This window comes from Dinoponera quadriceps, unplaced genomic scaffold (assembly GCF_001313825.1).
Source record: "Dinoponera quadriceps isolate SergipeBrazil2010 unplaced genomic scaffold, ASM131382v1 scaffold5335, whole genome shotgun sequence".
NCBI classification, from domain to species: domain Eukaryota; kingdom Metazoa; phylum Arthropoda; class Insecta; order Hymenoptera; family Formicidae; genus Dinoponera; species Dinoponera quadriceps.
Genome location: NW_014559305.1, coordinates 512741 through 536684, shown reverse-complemented (window position 1 = coordinate 536684; position 23944 = coordinate 512741). Strand labels below are relative to the sequence as shown.

General features: G+C 47.4%; 1 protein-coding gene and 1 long non-coding RNA gene across 9 annotated transcripts in view; one reads left to right on the top strand and one right to left on the bottom strand.

The window, feature by feature from the left end:
- The window catches only part of LOC106750299, a 296840-nt gene that overhangs the window by 74747 nt on the left and 198149 nt on the right, over positions 1-23944 (top strand). The gene's annotated exons all lie outside the window — the stretch shown is intronic.
- The window catches only part of LOC106750301, a 217675-nt gene that overhangs the window by 58264 nt on the left and 135467 nt on the right, over positions 1-23944 (bottom strand). The window contains exon 3 of the long non-coding RNA XR_001374929.1: positions 6821-6980. This is a non-coding gene — a long non-coding RNA (uncharacterized LOC106750301). The remainder of the gene's footprint in view (positions 1-6820; positions 6981-23944) is intronic.

Sequence of the window (23944 nt, the reverse complement as noted above, 5' to 3'; positions counted from 1 at the left end):
TCCGGGAGAACAATCCGCTGCGAGTATGCCGAACGTTTAAATGTTCTCTCGAGCACGAAATGGCGCGGCGGGTGGCTCGCGAGGCAACGCGAGCGGCTTCAGAAAAACGGAAGCTACCGTCGCGTAATTGAAACGTCTCTCACAGTGATAGCGGATAATAGCGATATCAGGCGGATTGTTTAATCCGCGAGTACCCGTGAGGAGCGTTCGCGTACGCGACGTGGCACACGAGATTCGCCTATTCATACGTCTCACTTTATGCGCGATTGCATACCCCGAAGCGCGTACTCGAGCGCACGGGTTGCTCGCACGGAGCGATTACCGCGGCATTTCTCGTCCCACCTTCGAACCTCTCGAAACTCGGGGCCGCGTGTTCGCGAGCGAAAACAATCGTTAGAAAATAATCGCGCGCTCGACGTCGTAGCTCCGAGGAAGGAGGACGCACCAATTGCCGCAGCCGCGAGACCTTAGCTGTGAATCTTCAGCTGAAGAATCGACACCGGGATATCGGGATGTATTTTGGGTGTGCGCACTCTGAAAGAAGACCGAACCGACGGTAAATTTGACCGTAAGCGGGAATAACTAGAATTCGACCGCTTGAAATCCTACAGAGAAAAAGCAATTATCGTTATTTCCGACTTCAACTACACTCCCTCTGTATTGTTTTATCTACCAAAACTGATATGCATGTAAGGTTATTATCACTGGCACTATAGTAACATTTACTTCAAAAAAATCGTTCTCCTTACTATAATTCCTCCGCTTATACGACTATAGTTACAAATATCAAAAGTTATTTTCCCTAGCATATCTTCTTCAAGACGGAGCAATCCTAATTATTGATATTCTAATTGGTCCTTCAGCTTAAGTTGACGGCCTTGCGTTTACGGTTACGGGAGGTTGTGTGCGCGAGTCCGAAGCGATGATAACTTGAGCGTCCGGGTATCGGAGGCCGCGAGCGGCGTCGGTACCGAGCAAGCAGGTGATAGCGCGGTGTAGAGCCGTGGAATTCCGTGCGAGACGAAGGTGACGCCGGCTAAATAACAGCCGGGGTGTCCCGTCACGGACGCTTTTAACGCAACCGACCGACCGCTTCCCCTAATTTCTTATCTGCCCAGGCCAATTTGATAGATCGCCGATAGAGGAGTAACCTTCTATAAAACGGAGCCAGGCTGCGCCACGGTGCGGACAGGTGCGCCGTGTCAGGATGCACCGCGTCCAGCCAGGGAGAGACGCACCTGACCGGCGACGCGGCTGCGGCTATAACCGTTGCGGCCTACCTCGTACTGTCTCTGTTACGCGCGCGAACCTCGTAAAAGCGCGGGATACTTTCACAAATCACCAGATAATTAGGCCTCCGCGCGGTGAGCGCGTAACGCTGAGCTTCGGTGAAGCGCCTCGACGTTCGCCGGGCCGAGATTCACCGAGTCGAAGTTTTGATGCTACTTTAATACTCTCTCAAGGGATCATTCGCGTCCTACTTAGACGGCCTATAGACTAATAGAAACGTTGATGAGAGATACTGACTATATTTAATATATTATATTATATCGTATCATATTGTGTCCGGATACGATGCCATCGATGAATAAGTCTAATGAGTTTTAATGTAGTAAATGTTAAGATTTTATCGGAGTTCAAGTATACCCACATGAAATCGAGATCGCGCGAAATTGCAGGGGAATAAGATGCTATTAATTGTCGCTTAAATGTCGCCAAGATGATCACAAGGGTTACCCTTCTCGTCATCGGTTGTCGTCGCGCGATAAAACGATCGGTTTTATGAATTTACGAGGAAAATTGGACGTGCTCGCGCGGACGATCGAGTCGAAGCGATTGCAATTGGTGAGCGCAGGCTGGTGGAATGTTAACAAGCAGTACGAGTCGTAATGTAATGTTTCTCAATACGCGCACTATAATGAGACAAATGTTGTACACGAGATTCATGACGATGATTCAACATTGATTGGTGAAATTCATTATTTCCCCGTTTCTTTTTCCACTTACGATTGCTGAAAAGTGATTTGGGAATCAGTAACGAAAAGATTTCTCCAAGAAAGTCTTCTTCGTGGACAATTATTTACGCACAAATTCATCATCGCGCGCTTGATGTTGCCGCGAGTTCACTCGCGGGGTTCCCTCGTGTCTGTTGAATAAGTCTCGAGGAAAGAATTTTGGCTTCTCGCGCATTCTGAGACGATACTTCAGCCGAACGATGGCGACGTAAGAAGCTGCTCGCCCCGTTGTTAATACGTGCGCAGCACGGAGCACGGTTTTTGAGCGAGCGTGACTTCTACGTTCCCACGAGACGTAGGCTCGACTTTTGTCCCATGATCGAGCAAAGCGAGCGAGCTAGCGAGCATCCTCCGGGCCGGACGAGTCGGGACGTTCGCGCACGCACTCGTGACGGACGGACGGACGACAGGCACGTACACCAGAACGTCCACGTGTATGGTACAGTCCCAACCGCGAATGAGTCCTCGTTTTCGACGATGTCTCGAAAACGATTTCAAAGACTGACGGGAAGGGAACGTTAAAAATACGAGAGAAAAGGGGAAGCATCGATTATACTTAATTTTTAATTTCTAATTTAACGCTGAGAAACGATAGAAAGGGGAATATCGAGGCTTTGAGTGAAAATTCAGCGTTAAAAAGCGAAGGAGAAAAAGTAGGAAGTACTACTCTAACTTAAAGTTTAACGTCCGGGAAGCGAGAGAAATGAGAGGGGTGTCTAATAATTGTTAAGCGTGAAATTTAAAACGTTAAAAATGTGAGAGGAAAATGTGACGAATATACGTTACCTTTAACGTATAAAATTTAACATCGGGAAACGAGAGAAATGGGAGATATACCTGATGTTCAAATATAAAACGCAACGTTAAGAAGCGAAACAAAGAGAGTATCGAACATCTGGCTTCGAAGCCAACTACGTGTTTGTATTTCGGTAACGTTTTAACGCGAAATGCGTAAAAACGCGCACGCTACGTTGAACGAAACGAGTTAAGTCAGTTGGAGGCCGAGGAAGACGGGAAATACCGCGGTGATTGAACGGTGTGACGTGCTGTCACACAGATCGCCCGGAAGGAAGGCTCAGACGGCGCGCAGCGGCCGCGAAATGGCCGAATTTCGCGAAAATCGGAGGCCGCGTTCTCGAGCGAGCGCTCATCTAATATTTCCGCGATTCGAGGGAAGATTGTACATCGGGCCTCCTCGGGGACGGCCTTCACGCGCGAGACCGTGCCGGGACTATTTGTGGGAGCGACTGTATGCACACGTGATAATACACACGCGAGCACAAAGGGTTCAGGCCTGTAGCGGCGGTACGTGATACCAGTTTCTACGTGGGTGCTGGACGTTTTACGACTTTCGGCGGGCTCGACTGGCAGGAGAGAGCGAGGAGTTCGCGATGTCTCTCCTTCTACGCAGGACTCGGCCGCGGAGGCCTCCTCCTCCCCCTCCAGCCGTTTGATTTCGCGATAGGGATCTCTCGTCTCGGTCGCATCGCGAAACTCGTGCGCGTCTGGCGCGTTTCCGCGACGGCGGCGGTTACGGTCCCTTGGGAAAATCGGCGAAGACACGGGCAAGACGCAAGACACGGCGGAACGACCGTAATTAATTGAATGTTTGCGTGACTATTATTATTGTTGCTGTTATTATTATTATTATTATTAAACACTCGTTATTTATTATCTCAATGGGAAAAGCGTGAAAGAAACGCGCGCGCACTCGGGTACTTTCTTTTTTTCCCCCCTCTCCTTCTCGCCCCCACCCCCCTCCCCCCGGATCGTAAATCACTCTTGTACGGGCCAATTAAAGGAGGCGCGGCTCTTGGATTTTACCGGTGCGTAGCTGGAACGCGCGAGCGCGTGACGTACGCGCGCCGTTAAATTAGAAGAAATCGAGAGATAATTATTAGCACACGGAAGGATAGCCGATACAATCGCTGAGCCAAGAGAGCAGCCTGGATTATTGCCGGGCTGAGAAGTGTTGTTTCTGCGGCTTCTGTCGTGCCCCCCCCCCCCTTCGGCGTCACTCGTGCGTTCCGCGATGCGTATCGATCCTCGCGTTCTTGTTCACCGCGAGCGCCGCGACGGAAAACGCAGACATCGCTTCGATCTCCGATCCTTGTCCATTATATTTAATTAATACCTGCCTGATTAACAAGACCGCCGCCAATCTCACGATCGTTGTCAACGCGCACACATTTATTAACTAATTAAAAGCGTACGGGCCCCGGCGGAGGGGCCGGGAAATTGCGTATCAGATGTGTCGCGCGCTTTCTCCCGAATGCAGAGAGATCGGAGGAACGAGAGAAAACCGGCGCTTTTTCCGGAACACCCTGTGTGCGAGCGATTAAACATTAATTGCTATATGCAAATGTACGAATCACTTCGAATTTAACTTAATTGTCGAATTATTCCTTCTCGAGTTGCCGTGCAATATCGAGGAAATTTGACAGTCACCGGTAGTCGGCGCTATGATATTACCTGACTTGTTGAGTTACATATTGATGATTAAAAAGTGATACTGCTTCGTGTCTGCGAAAATAACCATTTTTGCATTTTTTGTTCAACGAACTCAGACCTATTTTCTTTCCGATTTGTTAGAAACACATTACTTTTATTTGAAATCTGAAGAAAAACTAAAGAATACAGGAAACATTCTATCGTTTAGAGCAAAGTGAATTTGCAAAATAGTTTTTCGCTTCTTCATCTCTTCCGATTTCGAACTTACGAGGTATCATTTCTCTCTCTCTCTCTCTCTCTATCTCAATTATCGATATAAAATATAATTAATCGCGTCTGAAAATTTGGTTGTATGATCAAGAGAGGGTCAATGAAACAAGATGAGAGATCTCTATGTGCGTCTCGAATTATACTTATTTACCATGACCTTCTTTGAATCGTCAATCAAGCTTTTGTACAAATAACGAAAATCAGTGCGGCCATTAACGCGTTAATTATACTTCTGAGGATCGGAAACACGAAATCCGTGATTTCGATTTTGTCACTTTCCGCATACTGCTATTAATCAGGTTCTCCGCGATACTGCACGTCCGCGCGCACCGCATCGTTGCTTGATTTTCGTAACTCCTCCCTTTATTCCGGCGGCTAGTCGCAACACTTTTGGGGTCTCGTCTCTTCCGCTCGTTAGCCGGGGCGAGTCGGGGCTTATGGTAATTTAAAGTAGTCGTCCCCAGTCGATTCTTTCCTAAAGCTATTAGGCGATCATCTCGGATTATCCTACGATTCCGGGTTTACTCGGAACTCGACTTTTCTAAGTTTTCGCTCTTTCGCCTCACTCGCAGCACCACTCCTCTCCGCTCTTACACGTTCGTACACTTTTCTCGACGAGCTACCGGGATTACTCGCAGGATGTACGAGTATTATGGCTTTGATGAAGAGAAGAAAGAAAAGAGAGAGAGAGAGAGAGGGGAGAAGGAAAGAAGGAAGACTAATCGTGTCAAACGGACGGAACAGAAACCCCGGGGCTGCTCTTCTCGCGGGACACTCGTTCGTGAGAAACGACGCATAGTCATCGAGGAGGTATTATTCTTACCGGTGCCAATTACCGGCGTAACAATTATCAGATCTCGCCGGATCGGTAATTACGCATTACGTCGGCACAATGTTAGCTTATTATACCGACCACCGTGGTCTCTCTCTTTCTCTTATCTCGCGATTTTATTAGAAAATCATTTTCCCCCGGCGCAGTAGTCGCAGTAGTCGCGCTATAACTGTACCGGCAGCGGGGTCGTTACCACATTATCGTTACTTACGTCTTTGTTATCGAGAAAATGCGACCTGTGCCGCGACTCGCGCGGCAACCTTACAATTAGATTCTCAGGGTGTTATGAGGGCACCGCTATTGCCGCTCGTGTCTCGCTCGTTCAGGCACCCATGTGCGTGCGTGCCTGCGTGCACACTGGTTGAGAAATAATCAAAGGAAAATACAGTTAAAACTATCAATGTACCGGCCTAAGTGGCCGTAAATTATAATTACAGCGAAATCCCATGACGCGGCGACGGCGACGATAAGTCATACTAATTGCCATTGGACAGAATAGCGTTGCATGACTCCGTACGTTTTTCGACCTCGCTTCGGCGTGAAGTAGGCAACCTCCGGCCACTCTCCGCGGTTCTTCGAATGAAATTCCATCGGAAAAGTGGAGTGACAGCCGAGCCACTTGAATTCGAGTGACTCTTCCATACACAGTGAATTCTTTCACTCGACCGATCACACGAATCGTCGAATGAATATTTTCATTCGCAATTAAAGAGCGAATTTCATGTACTCCGCCTCGTCATAGGAACAAATTTATTCTAATCAATTTTCACTTGTGAATTCACATGAATTAAGAATGCGTTTTAAATTAAGCGTTTACTCATGTAATTCCGAGCGGCGGTGTTACCCACTGTCACTTGGAGTGAATTTTCTCTCGTTTCAAGTGAGAATCGACCGAATTCTAGCTTGTTTCGAATACGAGAGATCGCAATGCACAAAATTTAGACGACAGCTGCCCCGCGCTAGTTTTTAAACCGATTTAAGACCCAAAAGGCGCCGCCATGACGTTCCCTGAGACTTATAAGAAATTTTAGAAATTACCGTCGTTTCTGAGTGGTGATTTTCTACTCGTTTTGAGCAAAATTTGACTCTACAAAATTAGCAGAGTACGAAATTCGCATGCATAAAAAAACAACGAGCGAAATTAGCCTGATGAACTTGACGGGGAGTCGCAACTTGAAATCTCCTCGTTGCCGTCGCCCCGTGACTTTTATAAATCGCTTATGACGCGATCATGCGAGACGGATTTACCTACTCGGGCGAACGTTATCCTGGGCAAGAAGGTGGTAGCAGTTTCCAGTGAGGCGCCCTGCAGGGAGTTCTCGACAACACAGCGGAATAACTTTGCGGTTGATTTATACTTCCGACAGGCGTAACGAGCTTACGGCCAGACTGCGGCATTACGCGTCCATCGTCTGCACAGAAAAAACGGGAAATCAATAAGCTATCGCGCGGTCCTTCTTCAGCGCGCGAGCAAACGGAGAATACCTCCGTGGTCGCGGCTCTTCGATTTCCATCAACGCCCTTAAATCGAAGACGTGACGTAAATAAGGGTGGTCCTCGTGGAATTATCGTCACGGTATCGACGGGATTCCACGTGCGCTCGAGTATCGCTCTCTGAAACGCCAATCGCGAGATTATCTGGCAATCGTGGCTTTGATCCGCAATTTTCCCAAACGGCCGAAACGTGAGCGTGAAGAAGTCTTTTTGGAAATAAATTGCTACACACTGGGAGAAAAAGAAAGTATCTAAAACGTAAAACATTTATTTGGTAGGTACGTTGAAAGAAAAAAGTAGTACTTTCGAGTAGAGATTTTCTAAGGAATATTGGAGTAATTATTTTACTTGGATTAAGTGGATATTACTTGAGTACATTGAAGGAAAAAGTGATATATTCAACATTTTCGCTGTACACAGAGGATACACAGATGCGCGAGTTCACGTTGGCGTGCTGTTTTTGCAGAGTGTGTTTCTGAGTCAGTGGGTTTTTAATATAAAAATCCAATACGTATGAATGGAGGAGAGGGACGGTTGCTTCGTCACATCTCTTTTATCTCCGTCGGTTTCTTCGTCACGTTTCACGAGGTAACTTCGGGGTCCACCGTTAGAAGATGCTTAACGAGATAGTGGATTAGGACAGGATGCTCGACCCGTTGACTATCAATGACTCAGTTACGCGCGTTCGCACGAAGAATAGCAGCGGTAACTTTTGCGCGAGAGATTTCACATCTTTGTTAAATATCACATCATACTTCGTCGTCAATATTTCCCGACCGAACGTTTTCACCTCTAACCAAGCCGCGAATCTATAATCAGCGATGCGAACAGGAATCCTTTAATTTATTCTAATCAATTTAAATGTTCACTCGTATGAATCAGGAGCGAATCAAGAATCAGATTCGCTCGATGAATTCTTCAATTGTCGCGAGACAAGCTCGAGAATGTCATTATCGAACGGTGAAAAAAATCCGAGGAAATTAGATTTCGCTTGCATCAACGCGATCGACACGCCCGAAAGTTAATCAACGTGAAAGACGAGAGAGAGAGAGAGAGACTCATCAGCTCGGATAGTCCAACGGAAGAGAAAGTCCTACGGCGTTTTGCGGCGGGCGGTTTCGGAGGACGCGGTGAAACGGTGAATGAAAAGGCCAACTCGTGAAGATTTGTGGCAGCCGCTAGTTTTCGTCCCGGCTGACGTACGTTCTTCGAAGAAGAGAGTCTTTCTCCCGCGAGGATACAGGACGCAGGGCGAAGGGACGACAGGTCGGAGGTGCGCGGGAGAGTGAAGGGAGAGGGCTTGAAGAGTACACCCGCGGAATACCTAACGACTTCGGGAGCTTTGGGATGGCGCGCGGGGCCTCGACCGGGTCCCAAAAGTCGCGGCGACCGGCGACGGGGGCGGAAACGGATTCGTGAGAGAGGAAGAGAGAGAGAGAGAGAGAGAGAGAGGGAGGGAGAAAGGGAGGGGCAGAGGAGAAGGGTCGGACGAAGGGCCCGTGGCGCGTACGGCGGTTTTTTGCGCTTAACTCTCCTCCCGTCTCGCCTTTTATTTGGGCCAGACGGGAATTCGGCTAAATGCATTGATTAAACTCCTGACATCGTTCGGACGGCCCGGTGGCCGCCGTGTCTCCGCGAGACGAGCTGGCCCTTTTTTTGCCGCGTTCGTCCGTCTGCCCGTCCATTCGTCCGTTCGTCGTTCTCCCTTTCATTTTTGTCCCGCCACTCTGGGCCCCACGATTCGTGCGCCTCGCGTTCGACTACGTGTTCGTGCGACCGCGGCTGATCGCCGGCCGATGGAGGATTTAGCAACGCGAACGTTGTTTACAAATACCGCGGATTCGTTACGAAATCGCCTCGCGCCAGCAACGGGACGGTCGTTGCAACACCTGACGTCGTCGCCGTAGACTGGGTTTGGACTCGCGCCTCGCACTCGGGAGAGACAAATGATGAGAAGATCGGCCGAGGGATAGGGGTGCGGGGTGGCGTGGTCTACGTATGAACAATCTATTAAGCGGCTAAATTGCGGCTAGCGAGGGTAGATGATATCTATGTAAAGGAAAGAGAAAGAGAGAGAGAGAGAGAGAGAGAACGTTTATCGTCTCTCCGGTCGTTCGATTCACGCTTGTGTAGCGCCGCGTTATCGATTCCATCTTAATATTCGCGCGGGGCGCGATACTTAGCGTGTCATTAATTCCCGCGAATGCCGCGTAAATATACAGTCCGGAAGAATGTAAGAAAGATGTGGGCGTAATGTACGGCCAAGTTTAAATTGACAGGCGGGCTCTGTCGCGTGTGCTTCGCATGTACGGGCCGAGGTATGAGAACCGTACGCGCGTTCTATAACGGCGGATACAGCGTAAGTAAAGGATTAAAATGCGCGAGAAAAGCAGAACGGAAAGAACAAATTAAACGGCGCTTCTTCATCGAGACAAACGTGTGACACGCTTCGTCCATCTGCGCTCATCTCGTATCTGAAACGGACAGGCGGACTCGTGAAAATTGCACGATCGCGAGCGCGACGAAATTCCTCCCGTCTTTCTCTCCGTCTCTCTTGCAGCTTCTTATAAAACAATGCCTCGCTCTTTTCCAGGGGCCTCGCCGAAATACGAGAAACACGCGCTCGCCGCATCGTCGGTGTCACGAATGCGGCAGAAACGAACGCGCCTTTTCGCAGGTCGTCCGGCGACGGGCGAGGTAAAAGTTTGGCATGCATCGCTCGCTCCTCGGAGCAGCAAAGAGCCATCTATGGAATTACCCTGATGATTAATGGTACGGCTGGCTCGAGGCACCCTTCCACCNTTTTCCCCCCCCCCCCCCCCCCCCCTCGCCCCTTCATTCTTTCTTCGCTCTCTCTCTCTTCTCCGCACGTCCGGCCGCCTACGTCTGCTGCCTCCGTCAACAGTGCTACCAGCCACTGGCCCACCTTGGGCCCCAACGGGCTTCGGGGCCTCTGATGAACCTCTCTCTCTCTCTCTCTCTCTCTTTCGCTCGTCGTACACGAGCCGGCAAACTGTTCGGTTACCGTGTAAAAAAGCGTACAATGTTAAACCCGCGGCTGCCCGCGCCGACCGTATCTCATCCATCCGCCCGTCCGTCCGTCCGTCTGTCTGTCTGTCTGTTCCTCTCTTCATCTTGTCTTCTCGGTTTAATCTAGATTAAATATTTAGATTACTTTGTATCAACGGTGAACTTCATTAAGATCTCGCTTGACTCTCCATTTTTGTATACTTAGTTGGTACACACGTTGCGCTGCTCGCGGGTAGTTATTCTCACCGTTCTGCTCGTTCGGATCGCTATGCGCAGGAAGCGATTTCCTCCCCCTCGTTGAGATGTTCAATCATTCGACGCGCGAATAAGAACGTCATGGTGCGTGCGCTTCCTTTCAATAAAGTCTTAATAAAGTCGTAATATTCGCCAGGCCGAAACTCATTAGTTTCTTCTTTCTATTAAGATTGTCGATTATCCGGCTAATCTGTCACTTTGACATTGCACGTATCATATAATATATTATTATCTATCGTATTGTGTTACGTCTAGATACGGAATAATTAGAAAGATCAATCAGTCTTGGCATAAATGTTAATTTAAGGTCTTATTGTACACGTATATTGACGCTTAGTATATGCTTAGTGAAAAAATAGTAGCAGCAATATGCTTGTAAGGTTATTATCATTGACATTATAGTAACTTACTAAAAACTTACTAAAAAAATAGTTCCCTCGACTATAATTCTTTGACTTATGCGATTACACAAAGATCAAGTCACTGTTTCTCAGTGTACACGCCACTTTACACAGAGATTTCGGTTCGGGAATCGGTCTCAACCATTGATTCCCATCCAAGCGATGTCCGGTCACTCATTCAGGGAAACCGTTTCCAAGAAAGCCGTCTTATCGTAGAAGCGAAATCATCGACGGTGCGAAGGCGTCACCGATCTTTTGTGAAGTCGTACCGCTAACCGCAAACCGGTGAAGGGAGAGAAGCGGAGGAGGGAAAATCGTAGGCATCGGCAGAGCGGAGTACGGAGAAGGACAAAAGAAGAAAGAGAGAGAGAGAGAGAGAGAGTGTGTGTGTGCACGACGATATGACCCAGGGCAAAGAGGAGCGGTGAAGAACGTACAGAAAGAGAAGCAAGGAGAGAGAGAGAGAGAGAGAGAGAGAGATAGCAGGCGAATTCGGGATTGCATGTCGGGGAACAGTAAGACCTCCCAAACAACCCCGACGGGGGCATCTTCCCTGGGAATAGCAGTGATTCCGGGGAAATGTGCAATATCTTCCGTGATCGGGTATTATTACGTCGTGATTACGGGTTTTGATCTAGGCTAGAAGCGTCCAGAGACTCGCTCCCGTCCCCTTCCTCCCCTACCTCTCTCGACCCCGGGCCGTGCACTGCCGTCTCGCTGCTGATATTCGCGGCGGTGCAGCGTCGATGATGCGGCCAGGACGAACGAGCGAACGGATGAACGAACGTTCGAGGGAACGGGCGAGGGAAACGCGGGGGGACGGATTGTCCTCGGCGACTAGTCGTCGTCGCCGGCGTCACGTCGTCATGCGATTCGTGACGACCGCCACCGCGAATCGCCGTGGGAAGCTACGTAGCTTCCATTCCGCTTTCTCTCTTCTCCCTCTGGCGCCTCTGCTTTTGCTTCGGCTGCTTTTTGCTCATGCCTCTTCTTCCTCTTCTTCGTTGCAACGCGCTCTCTGCGTCTTCCTCGCGATTACGGGCGACGGGGTAATGAACGACCTATGCCGCAATGCCGTTGCCGGTCGCTCGTACCTCTTCTCCCGCGGTAGGCACGACGGTAGTCCTGCCACGAAAACGATTCCTGCCGGTCCGCTGCTCACGAGATCCCCGATCAGATCTAACTGTTTTCGGATTGGCACGGCGACGGCGGTGGCGGCGCACGATCGGACCACGTTCCAACTAACGTTGCTTGATAATTGGACTATAAACCGCACGTATTCCTCCGAGGTGTTCCTCCCGAGACGCAGGATCCGTTGTCTTAATTCTTCCCGATGCGGAGGATCGCTTTTGATTCGCTTTGGCTCTTCTCGTAAATTAAAGCGAGTTAACTCTCGAACGAACGTGGACACACGAAAAAACTCAATTCCTGCAAATAAATAAGGACCGGACGAGAACCCGGTGATAAAAGATATCTCTATTATCACATTCGTGCGAACATTCAGCCGCATTAAAACTCGTTTGGGACAACTGAGAGTGATTGGCTGAGCGGAAACCTCCTACAAGAATCTCTCTCTATCTCCACAACCGAGTTTTCATTTGGTCCCCGGCCACGGGAAATTCAGTTACACCAACTGAATAGATTTTCCCTTGCGGTAAACCAATCTAGTAAAAAGCGACGTAAGACGTTTCAGTAGGCGACGAAGAATTCAGTCTCCTCCGTTTCTCTTTAGGCAACAGATCTCGCAGAGTTCGAGGAAAGAAATCGCGGATTCGCAAGTCAGGATTTTGGAATTTTATTTGATCGATTAAATTCTCCACCTTTCGTCGGCATATATTTCATTGCGTAAGGTATCGATCAGCGTGCCGAAACGGCTGGTAACGTCGCGAAAGGTCCGACGTCCGCGAGCGAAATCCTTAATCGCAACGGTGGGAAGTGCATCCGTAGAAGAGGCGCGTACGGCGCATGGAGAACGTGATAGTATACAGTTGCTCTAGAAGTCCGTCGAGAGTCTAATGACAAGCGGCACGCGATCGCGCGTCGCATGTAGGTTCGCACTTTAGGACCTCGGACGAGATTGCCGGGGGAGACATTATAAAACCATGAGACAAAGGGTGGAACAAAGTTAAGTAGACGGTACAGTTCGGAAAGAGGGCGAGAATGAGCGAGCGAGCGAGAGAGGGAGGGAGCGAGGAAAAGGGCGATCCACGGGGTGAAGAAAGGGGGAGTACATCGGCCCGCATTGCGGAACGATGCGCAACAGCTGCACCTGACACGTCATTTGCGTGGAACGTGTATCAGCACCGGCGATGGCTAATTATTATTCCACGTGCGCGAATGCATGCGCTCTCGCCTGTTCGTTCGTTCGCTCGTTCGCTCGTTCGCCGGTTCGTTCGCTCGTTCTTTCCGAAATCGTCTTCGACGCACGAGAAGCGGCCGAGAGACGACGCTTCGTTACGATACATTAGGGATAAATTAGGGAAACATTATTGATATTTGTAACTCTAATAGCACAACTGAAAGAATTGTAGTCGGGAGGAGCGTTTTTCTGGTGTTGCTGTAGAACCGGTGATAATAATTTTACGTAAGTGTTGCTGCTGCTATTTCGAGTTAAAACCAGAAGAAGATATAGTTGAGGCCGAAAATGCCATTTTAGCGGGATTTCCTCTCAGTGTAGTCGCGAATTTACATTACACGGGAACTAAGTGAGATTCTTAGCGTGATAGGTATCAACGGTTAACAGAAAAAGGAAACTCATGATCTGACTAAATAACCTGCGTTATTTCAGTTCATTCATTCACGGTGAATTGAGGTGATCGAAAATTGACTCGACTACTCTGAATATCAGACTGTTCTCTCTCTTTCAAGTAGTTCTAAAAGTTAAAAAGTGCGATTTCTCTCTTTCAAGTAGTTCTAAAAGTTAAAAAGTGCGATTTCACAAATCAAGCTCTTATTTTGCTCCCTAAATTTCTCCGATTTTAATGAAATTCAGAGATAAGGACCTACGCAGAAAAAGAGAGAAAGAGAAGAAAATGATTAATCTCATTATAGTCATCTTCGACGCCATACTTTTTTTGTTGTTCTAACAGAAAAGTAATACTGGCAATATGTGTATATAAGATTATTATCATTTTAATATTATAGCAGCACTTACTGCAAAGATGGGTTTCCCGGCTGTAATTATTTCACTATACAATTATCGTCACGAATATCAAACAGTTTTTTATCAGTACACGTTCTAAAAGGAGTATTTCACCACTCCTGTTCCACTATTTCTCCCAATAAATTGCTGTGAACTAATAAGTAAAATAACCACACATCACTAATAATAACTAATAACTAAAATAATTAAATATAATAAATAATTAATAAATAAATAATAAACAAGACGCATGACCAACGAATCGTTCCCATCAAATTGGTCAGATCTCTCCCACTTATAGTTGTACGTATCGAAATTTAGAACGGAAACTGCGAAACTCACTCGCGGATTACTTCTCGTTGTCACGCGCCGTAAATTGTTCCCGAGGAATTTCCAACACTTTATCCAAACGTGCAAGAGCTCCACGCACTTATCGAGCCGATCTCCCCACGTTGCGGGTATTTGCCCTTTAAATGCACGACCCGACGGCGATTAATCGCAATTTCTGCGTGGCATTAAATCCGCCCGATATTGCGCGCGATAATGCGTGCAGTTACAATGTTAAGTTATGCCACGATTACGCATTCCCTCATTTACTTAGCTGTGTTTCCTTCGGAGCTACACGTCGCAATAAATGTCACTTCCGCGGTGAGCCGTACTTCTGACAAGAAAGCGCTCGACGCGACGGACGGCCATAAATATAAATGAATCTCGTCATTCTTATTCACCGTGGTATTTTCAGCTTGATCAGTTGTAATAACGTCTATTGTTTCGCGCAAGAACGAGACACACGATGTTCCATGCATGACATAATCATAGTCCGCGGACGTTTCATCGTCACCCGTCGCATTTTCGATCTACCCTCTTCCCTTATTTATTGATCGCTCAATAAATTCCTTGCAAGCGAAAACACCGTGGCAGTGTTTGCCGTAAGACACTGTATCTTCTGACTATAATTATTTAACCATGCATTTATAGTCACAAATACCAAATATTTCTTTTTCAGTGAACGAATGAATGTTTCACTCAATCTTAGAGTGAATTCCGACTCCATACGAATGAATATTTCAATCGATTAAAGTCAATTTGTTCCCGTGACGGTGGAACATGTCAGTTTCGCTCTTCAATTTTAGTCAAATCGATAATTCAGAGTGAAGAATTCACTCTGTACGAGTGAAAAATTATTCCAATTCTCGAATGATTCAGCTGTCGCTTTGCTTTTCGTGTGAAATTTCACTCCGAGAAATTTAGGGAACAGATTCTCTCTCTCTCTCTCTCTCTCTCTCTCTTCGGTCGGCCTCGCTCGCTGTCGAACACCCGAGAGTCTTCGGAAGAAAAATTTTCCGGAAATTCGCTGTCGAGCGACGATCGCGGGGAGGGGCCGGGTAATGGAGTTATTTCGAATTTCTGCCGGGCAATCTGTTAATACGATAGGCACATGGCGGGCCTATTGTGCCGGTGTTCGCGCCGAGGGACGTCGAATTACCCCTAGGCATGAAATTAAACCGTCACCTACGTCGTCCTGCGCGCATGATCGCGGCATTCGGAGTCTTCCGATGAAATTGTCCGTCTAATTTTATCACGGCGGGCTTTAAAATGATGGAAGGTCTCTCCGGGATAAGTCCGCAGCACGTGGGACCGAGGGGAAGTCGAGGTTGGGCTTTAATAAAGAAGGCCAGCGACGCGGCTGCTTCGCGACGGGAGTGCCTGCATGGCGCGTCAACCGTGTGAGGAAACACGTAAATCCTCGAAATCCTCCCCGGGGACCCGCGAAACGAGCGTTCCAGGCACGATATTTGACTCGATAACCTGCGCCTTCCTCCCGCGCGTTTACGCGGAATCCACGTTCACGCGAGATATGACGATTCCGGGATAAGCAGCGGCGCCGATGACGAATTGACAAGTCGATTCACGAGGCGGAAATTGTCACGTCGATTAAACACTTCAGTCAACAGCCCTTAGAATCCCTTCGAAGAAAATGGACATTCATTTCTGTAGATTTATTATTCTCTCAGGTCAGTAAACTTTCCTATAAATAAGAACATTTTTTGAACATAGATTTATGGGAAAAGATTTTTTAATTAACTTAATATTTGAAAGAAATTGGATGAATATCTATCTGGAAATTTGTCAGCTGTGCCGTGCTCTTAGCTGCAGAATCGAAAATACGTCGTCCTTCAATCGTCCTATCCTTGAAGAAATGAATTTACGATGCAACTGAAAATGATATTTTCCTTTCTTTTTCGTGCTGGCCTTGGTTTTCGCCGAAGACGCAAGTGTTTCCGATAAGCATTGGTAATACGCATAAGGCTTTTATGTAACGAGGTAACTTTCTTTAAATATCAAACTACGCATGTGAAATGTTATGCTAAACTTCGATAACGAGCGCATTTTAACCGTCCGTCCGTCTGCGAAACGCTCCGTCGAGATAACCATGAAGTATCGTTCCATTTTATCCTTCGACAAGCACTGTATTTCTAATTTGACGTTGTACAATGCATCGTCGCATTACAATCTGATCTATCGACGCGTGTAAAATAGCACAAGAGATATCCGCGTGACAGTCCGCATTCTTTGAGGCCGCATTATCAGAGAAAATCCATTTTCAACGAATCCATTCCTAGAATGAAATAAATATTGGATCCCTCCCGCTAAATAAACACTAATCGCCGCAGTGTTCAGGAAGCTGCAAAAATTATGTTTATCGAATCGCGCGCATAGAAACGCGCAACACGATACGTGAATATAAAGAAAAACATTAATTTTTTTATCCTAACGATTAAAATTCGATGGGGCGTATCAAAGTCTACCGTTGTTTTTCAAACGCATCTCGGCGTCTCAACTTATTGTTCGCTGAGAAAATCGCGGTAAAAACGAAACTCATGGTATCACTGAAGAAAAATATGTTTGATATTCGTGATTATAATCACAAGACGAAAATAATTATAGCCGGGAAAATCATTTTTGTACCTTATATGCGTATTTTCCTCTTACTACTTTTTTGTTACAACAAAAAAATGTGATCAGCATCGAAGATAATTATAATTTTTGTGAGATTTATGTATTTCTTTCGTTCTTTGCAAATAAAAGTTAAGATATCTCGAAATAGACTGCATCCCGAAAATGTACTGAAAATATTGACAGTAGTGCTGCTGAAATCACCGTGTTTCAGTCGTTCCGAAATTGTCGTAGCACTGAAAATTAGAACGCATTTGCAATATTATTATTGCAGACCACGTCCGTTTACGATATAACTTACTTCTAAAATGTAAAAAGTGTGTAAAAGTGAATTCGGAATTATGGCCAACTTAAAGAAACATCAATTTTAATTGGCGCACAAAGTATTGTAAATTTGATAGAAAATAATGTTCAAAGTTCATCATCAGATGATGAAGAAAATAATTCAAATCTTTCGAACTGATGCGACGAGGATTTTGGTGTTAAGATCATGTAGAAAAAAATCATATCGAGAATGTGGTGTAGCTTTCCTTCCAGAGGAAGGATTATAAAGAATATTTGAACACAGTCGCGATGCATTACTCGGAACTTGCATTACCTCGGGATAACGTGCGAAATCAGCCGGAAGTCAGCAATTCTCTAGGGCCTGTTTTCGCAAAAAAAAACAAAAAAGGTAGTACGTTTCATTACCTTGCAGCACATTAGGGACAATTTCGAAACGCAAAAACAGTATCATCAATACATTTCGGAATGCAGCCACAGTCACACATGCAAACACATGTCCGAACACGGCTGGACGTCTCTCCTTATCGCTCACATAAAAAAAAAAAGAAACTGAAATATATCTCAAGACACAGTCACATATAGTTGTCGCGTGCGCGAAGGAAGTCCGGCCTTACGGTCTCGGCGATTCCTGAAAATTTGCTCCTTATCACTGGCCACGTTCTCGTGCAAGCCGCGGAAGCCATTTGCCAGGCACGATGGGTAATTAGCGCGCGAAACACCGATCCGCCGCAGATAACGCGCGGCCTTCCTCTTACGTAAGAGCCTCAACGCGCGCGCAAAAAACTATCGACCATCCACCTTTATCTGCCGGTCGTATCGCGACCTGACCAGCGGTCTCCGTTGTTGCGTAGGCAGGTAGCGGGGCATGCAGAACAACGACTCGCGCGTCGACTTGTCTCGCCGATTATCAAGATAAGCGATGCGCCACGGGCGCAGCGCGGTTGCGTTTTCCTCCGGCGTCACGCGGAAGCAGGAAAAGTCGAGCGAAGTAGCTCCGATCGCCGCCAGCGATGCCGACGTATATCTTATCTGGGGGGGTATTAATGACGATCTACCCGCAGACCGAACAGGATTTCTTAGACCACGAGTCACGCTGATTCTCGTAATCGCTTTTTCTACTTTTCCGCTACGCGAATCGTTTTCCGCAAAGACTTATCTTTAGAAAGAAGAGTTCTGTCTTTTGCCTACATGTAGAAATATGTATACTGCGTTCAAGTAAATATTATTTGTTTCAAATATATTTTTTATAAGTGTATGTATTCGCAAATACATGATAAATTCTTCATAAGCATCAAATTTATCCAAAATATATCGTGAATTAACCGAATTTTTAATTTCTCTTCGATGAAGATTATAATATTATTGAAAAGAGGACAAATTCTTCTTCTGAATAAATGATAATGAGCTTTTTTCATATTTACGATGAATATATTTTGATATTATTATCAAAAAAAGATTCTTTATTCGAAATAACTATTACTCAAAAGAAGAAAAGTTAATTAAATAACTGCTTTTTTATACAATATAGAAATAATATTTTTCTCTGTATACACAAAGTGACCCAAAGCCATCACACGATACTTTAATACAACAGCATACACCGCAAATTAATTGAGGGACTGAAGATCCTAGCATAAAAATATTGAAGAATGTTAATACTTTTCGAGTTCGCAAAGCGATGAAAAAGATGCTTTTTCCACAAACTGAACTTCAAGATGCCAGATAAATAACGAAATTGTATTTTCAGTTAATTTCAGATGAAACTCGAACAGAATGTCAACCGAAAATTTGCTTGCAAGATATACCATATTAAACATGTAAAGTTGCGATCAACGATTACCTTCGAAATGTTGCAATTTGAATTTTCGGCTCTAATTAAGCTCCGTAATATACCATTAAAGTATCATATGATAGTTTTGAGACTCTGTATAGAAACGTTAGTTCAACTGAAATTTCCACACGCGTTTCTTCCACACATATATTTTCACGCCTCTTTCAAACGGATAATTGGCTTGGATAGAAATAAACGCGTGAGTGTTTAAAAGCGCGACAGATTCAGGCATTACGAAAGCGAAACGAGAAGAGAAAGAGGGAGAGAGAGAGAGAGAGAGGACATTTGTGGCATTGTCGGAAACGATTATCTGTGCTCAAGCGTAATTTCCTCTTTAACGTCCCATGCGTCGCTTTTAAGGTCTAACGGTCATTATCCTAACGACACGGATCTTATCAAACATGCAAATCGCATCATAAACGGCACCACGTCGAAGGCACTCGCGGCATGATTGCGGCACCGGAGTCTATATCGAGATATCGGTTTTCCGTCTGTAATATGTGAGAGGTCACGTCAGGATGTCTATCGTTGCGCGCAAGCCATTTTTCTAAATCGTTATCGTGTAACTGAGAATCGATCCTGCACACACACACACACACACACAGAGTTAACCTTTTACGTTCCAAAGTTGCCGTCATCCGACATTTCTTACAAACTCGAATAAACAACGCGGCGCTGCCTTTCGGCTGTCAAATCTGAATTGAAATCAGATTTCGCTGAATTTACCCGAGTCCTTCGTTTATATAATAACCTTACAAGCGTATCGCTACTATTTTTCGGGTTAACCCGGCAGGAAATATATAGCCGAAAATGATTATAATTTTCATCGGGAGAATTTTTCTCAGCGTAGGCCGTGAAGAATTGAGGACTTGTGAATGGCTCGTTATTGTTGCGAACGATCACTTTCTAAACTTCTTCGGACGGCGGTTTATAATCCAACCGTAACTGCGAAATGAAAGAAAATGGTTCCGTTTACGAAGGAAAGATTCGTCGCGACGCGATAAACGATAAATGGCCCGCTTTCATTCGGTCGCGTCCGATTCAAAGACAATATCGTCCCGGCGACGTGCGAATTACGCGAGTCGCGGTTACCGTCTCCCGCCCGTCGGGGGGAAGAAAATACACACCTTACCGCGTGCAACAACGGCAAACCCGGCGGAGGGTCACACGACGACGCAATAAAATGCCATAAAGAACCGAGCGGCCGCGCGTGCCGATAGCCTCTGCGAATAAAAACATAAATTGTAAAGGCGGCGGCGCGCGAGCGAGAGGGGTAAAACGTGTTTCGCCGTTATGACTATAATTTGCCGGAATTCCAATTGTAACGGTAAAGCCGCGGCGACTTTGAGCCCGCCATTGATTGCACGCTCGCGCCGCGATCGACGGGCACGCGAGGCACGCGTTTTGCAATTTTGCGTCTCTCGAGGAGCCGCGGCGCGTCTCGCCCGGGGAAAAGAGCAGAGCCGGAAGAAAGAACACGAATGGTCGCGCCAATAAAGCAGCCGGATAATCCGGAGAGTGCGCCCCCTTCGGGCCTCCCGAACGTGTTTCGACGAAACGTCCCCATGGGCGGCTGCACCCCCCGTGACTGCGCGGCGTGATTAAAACTAGCGTTGAAGCGACGCCGCCGAAGCCACGGGGGGCTGATTGTCAGGGGGTGAGGGCCGCCCCTTACCCTGTGCTTAGGCTAATTTATTGAGATGTCGTCGTGCCATCGAATCGCCGTCGTCACGTCGCGGGCCTACGACCGTTTAACAAGTCTGTGCAAGTCGGACATTTTTGCAACCGAGCGTCACCGAGTCTCCTTTCTCACCTGGGTGCGAAAGACGGCGTAAAGAAGGTCGAACGAAAATATCGTATCTTGTAAGACCTGTATTAACGGTCGTTACTTGAAACCTGTCTTACGCGAGATACTCGAATTCCAATTCAGGGTTAGACCTCGGAATTTTTCAGTCGAATCGTATGACGCACTTGACAGTTTTCAACTGGAAAACTCACGTCGAACTCTGAATTCAAATTTGAGTATTCCGTTCGAAGGAAGTTTCAAGGTGGCAACTATTAATACGGACCTAAGTGACTTTCCACATTTGAAGCTGCGCTCAAATGACTCGAGACTTTACGTGAAAGTTCTATCGTTTACGTCTTCGTTGCGTCAAGTCTTCGATCACTTTATTTTCAGCGATGCGTTCCTCTTCTTTTGTTAATTTGACAGAAGAGACGGCGGTCTCCGTAATTTACTCCACACTTGTCCTCTTCGTGGACATTTACCGGCCGATAAAATCGCACATCGTATAAAATGTACTTTACTGTCTACCTTCCAAGGTTACACATGACGAGGTATGTCCTACTTCGACGATGTTGTCATCACAATGTCTGTCGGATATCGCGATAAATATAACGGCACGATGAAGAGGAGCGTCCACTTATGACAGTACTTAACGTGTCGAAGATAACGAGCAAGACGATTGGTAAAATCGGGCAGGTACAAAGCGCCAATGAAAAGCATTCTTATTTTAGATTCGGTCACAGTTACGCGATAACTACTTATCTCTAACGTACGACGTCCTAAATTGACACTTTTTTTCAATCATCGTCATACGCAAGTGTTACGCGACGTTCGTGTTTCTTGGCAGGTGACACGCCGGCTGTCCCAACATTGACGTGCCGATATCTTTCTTAGCGAATAATACGATTAATCTCGTCCATTAAACATTTCCACGTACATTATGTTCTAAAAAGTCATACACATTATATCATAAGAAACAATATGTCGCGAGGACGCAACGAGCGCACATTCTTTAAGAATCACCATTCGATATTTGCGTTAACCACGTCGTTCGTTAAAATTTCCCCGACAAGCACGAAGCAATTCCATACATTAACCGCCGAGTCGCTCGCGTATAGTCGTAAAAAAAAGTCGCGTTGTGCATGAAAATCGGCGCATACAGGCCGTAATCGCAATGAGCGATCGGTTGTTACAGCGCGAGGAGAGGCTTCGTATACGTAAAAGGTCGCAATCTAAATTAAATAATACCGCGACGCATAAAGGGAAATGGAGGGACCGAGAGAGAAATACGGCACTGCGGGGAATAATTATCCGCTCAATTACGAGGCGCACGTCGTGCCGTACTGCTAAGCGGCCCTAACGATTCGCGAAGCAATCGCGCGCGCGTTATCAAAGGAGCGCATTTCCCTTGCCGTAAGAAACGTAAATCCAAGGCTACGCACGTGCGCGACGACATATTTTTTATCGGGGCACGCAGAGCGGCCGTTATCGCGCTGCGTATTTGCGGTGGCTCCTAACCGCGACCTACATGCATCCACTATTTTTCCTTCCCCGCGATTGGACACGACCAGCCGGGGAAGGGGGCAGCCTGGAAAATTCCAGCCGGCTGCGTGCGGCGATCCCGCACGATTACGCACTGTGCGGCAAACCGGAGCTCCTCGTGCGCGCGCGCGCGCGAGCGACATTCGTCGCGGGAAATTTCATTCCGCGGCGGCCGACGTGGCCGTTATCGCGGATATTATTACTTTCCCCGGCATATTTCGCGTCACTGGCGCTAATTGCGCGGGGCACGCCGCCGCGGGGATTTACGACGGGCCCCGATATCGCGCGAAACGCGGAGCCCACCGTCTTCCCGCCGTCTGAAACGAGGAAAGTGCGTACTTATTCTGTCTTCCGACGTAGGCGCCGTTTCCGGCCTGCGAAAGTTATGCCCCGCGCGATAACGCGCCGAGGAAATCCGAAGCGGCGTTTCTCCCGGGGTTTCCCCCGCCTCCCCCGCGCCTTTTTCCTCCTTGATTCTCAGATCGCTCGAGTTCGCCGAGCGGTGAATATCGAGAGTCGAGCGTATTCGACGACGGTATCGCCGGGCGTTTCTCGAGTTTTATGGGAAATTTTACACGGCGTCACCTCGAACGCGCAAGAAGTTAAACAGTCCTCCTTTTACGATCCCCGTGTGGCCCGTGCGCTTTCGTTATCGCTTTCTCGCTCATTTTCAGCGAGATCCCGCCGAAAAATCGGGAAAGGCTGGATTTACGGATCGGATCGACGGTTAACATCGTTTATTCTCTAAATCTCTTCCGAGCGGCGTTTCACGCGAAGAGCAGACCGGCAACCGGAGTCGCTGTCGAAGGCAAGTGGCTTCTTTACTCGGTACAGAATGAATATTTTATTCGGAATCTCGAATGAATCTGACGTATGATATGATTATATATGAAATATTCGTTCGTACGGGGTCGAGATCCACTCGAAACTTCTCCTTCATGAATGGAATGAACCCTGCATTCTTGGAACTTCGAACGGCGATACTTTCACTATCGCTCCGGTGAAATCTATCCACTCGTTCTGAGTGATGACAATTTAACAACAATAATAATAGTTCAACCTAAGAAGGATAAGACGACACAATCGACTCTCCCGACGATGACGATCGGGCCCCGCAGAGCCCCACCTCTCGTCCCCCGCTCTAGGTGTCCCCCGTCTCCCGCCGTGCTCTCCTCTCTTCCCACGTCGCCGAGTTTCTCTCGGCGAGTCCGGGAGCGTTTTCTCTTAAAAACCGCCATCGCGTGGGTGGCAATGACACGTAATAATAACGCCCGGCAACGCGCATCGCGTGCGACAGCGAGCGAATCGCGGGGAATCGGGGCCCGGCGTGTCGGCGTCCGGGCCCCCTTCGCCGCTCACCCCCGCCGGTCCCCCGTCCTCTCCTTGACAAGCGGGTGTTTAATTGGCGTTGAAACCAACGGTGTGACGGGAACACACCGTGCGCCGGTGGCGTCGCCCGAATGCCCGAATGCCTGAATCCCGCCAGGCTATACGCAGGCGGATCCGCCATCGCTGGTGCGTTACCACGGCGAAACCCGGTAATTACCCGCGGCACGCAACTTCGTACGTACGTACGTACGTACCACGTCGATGGGTGTACGACCTACGTGCGCGCACCGTGCGCTGTGTGCTCGGCTGCCCCCCCCCCCCCC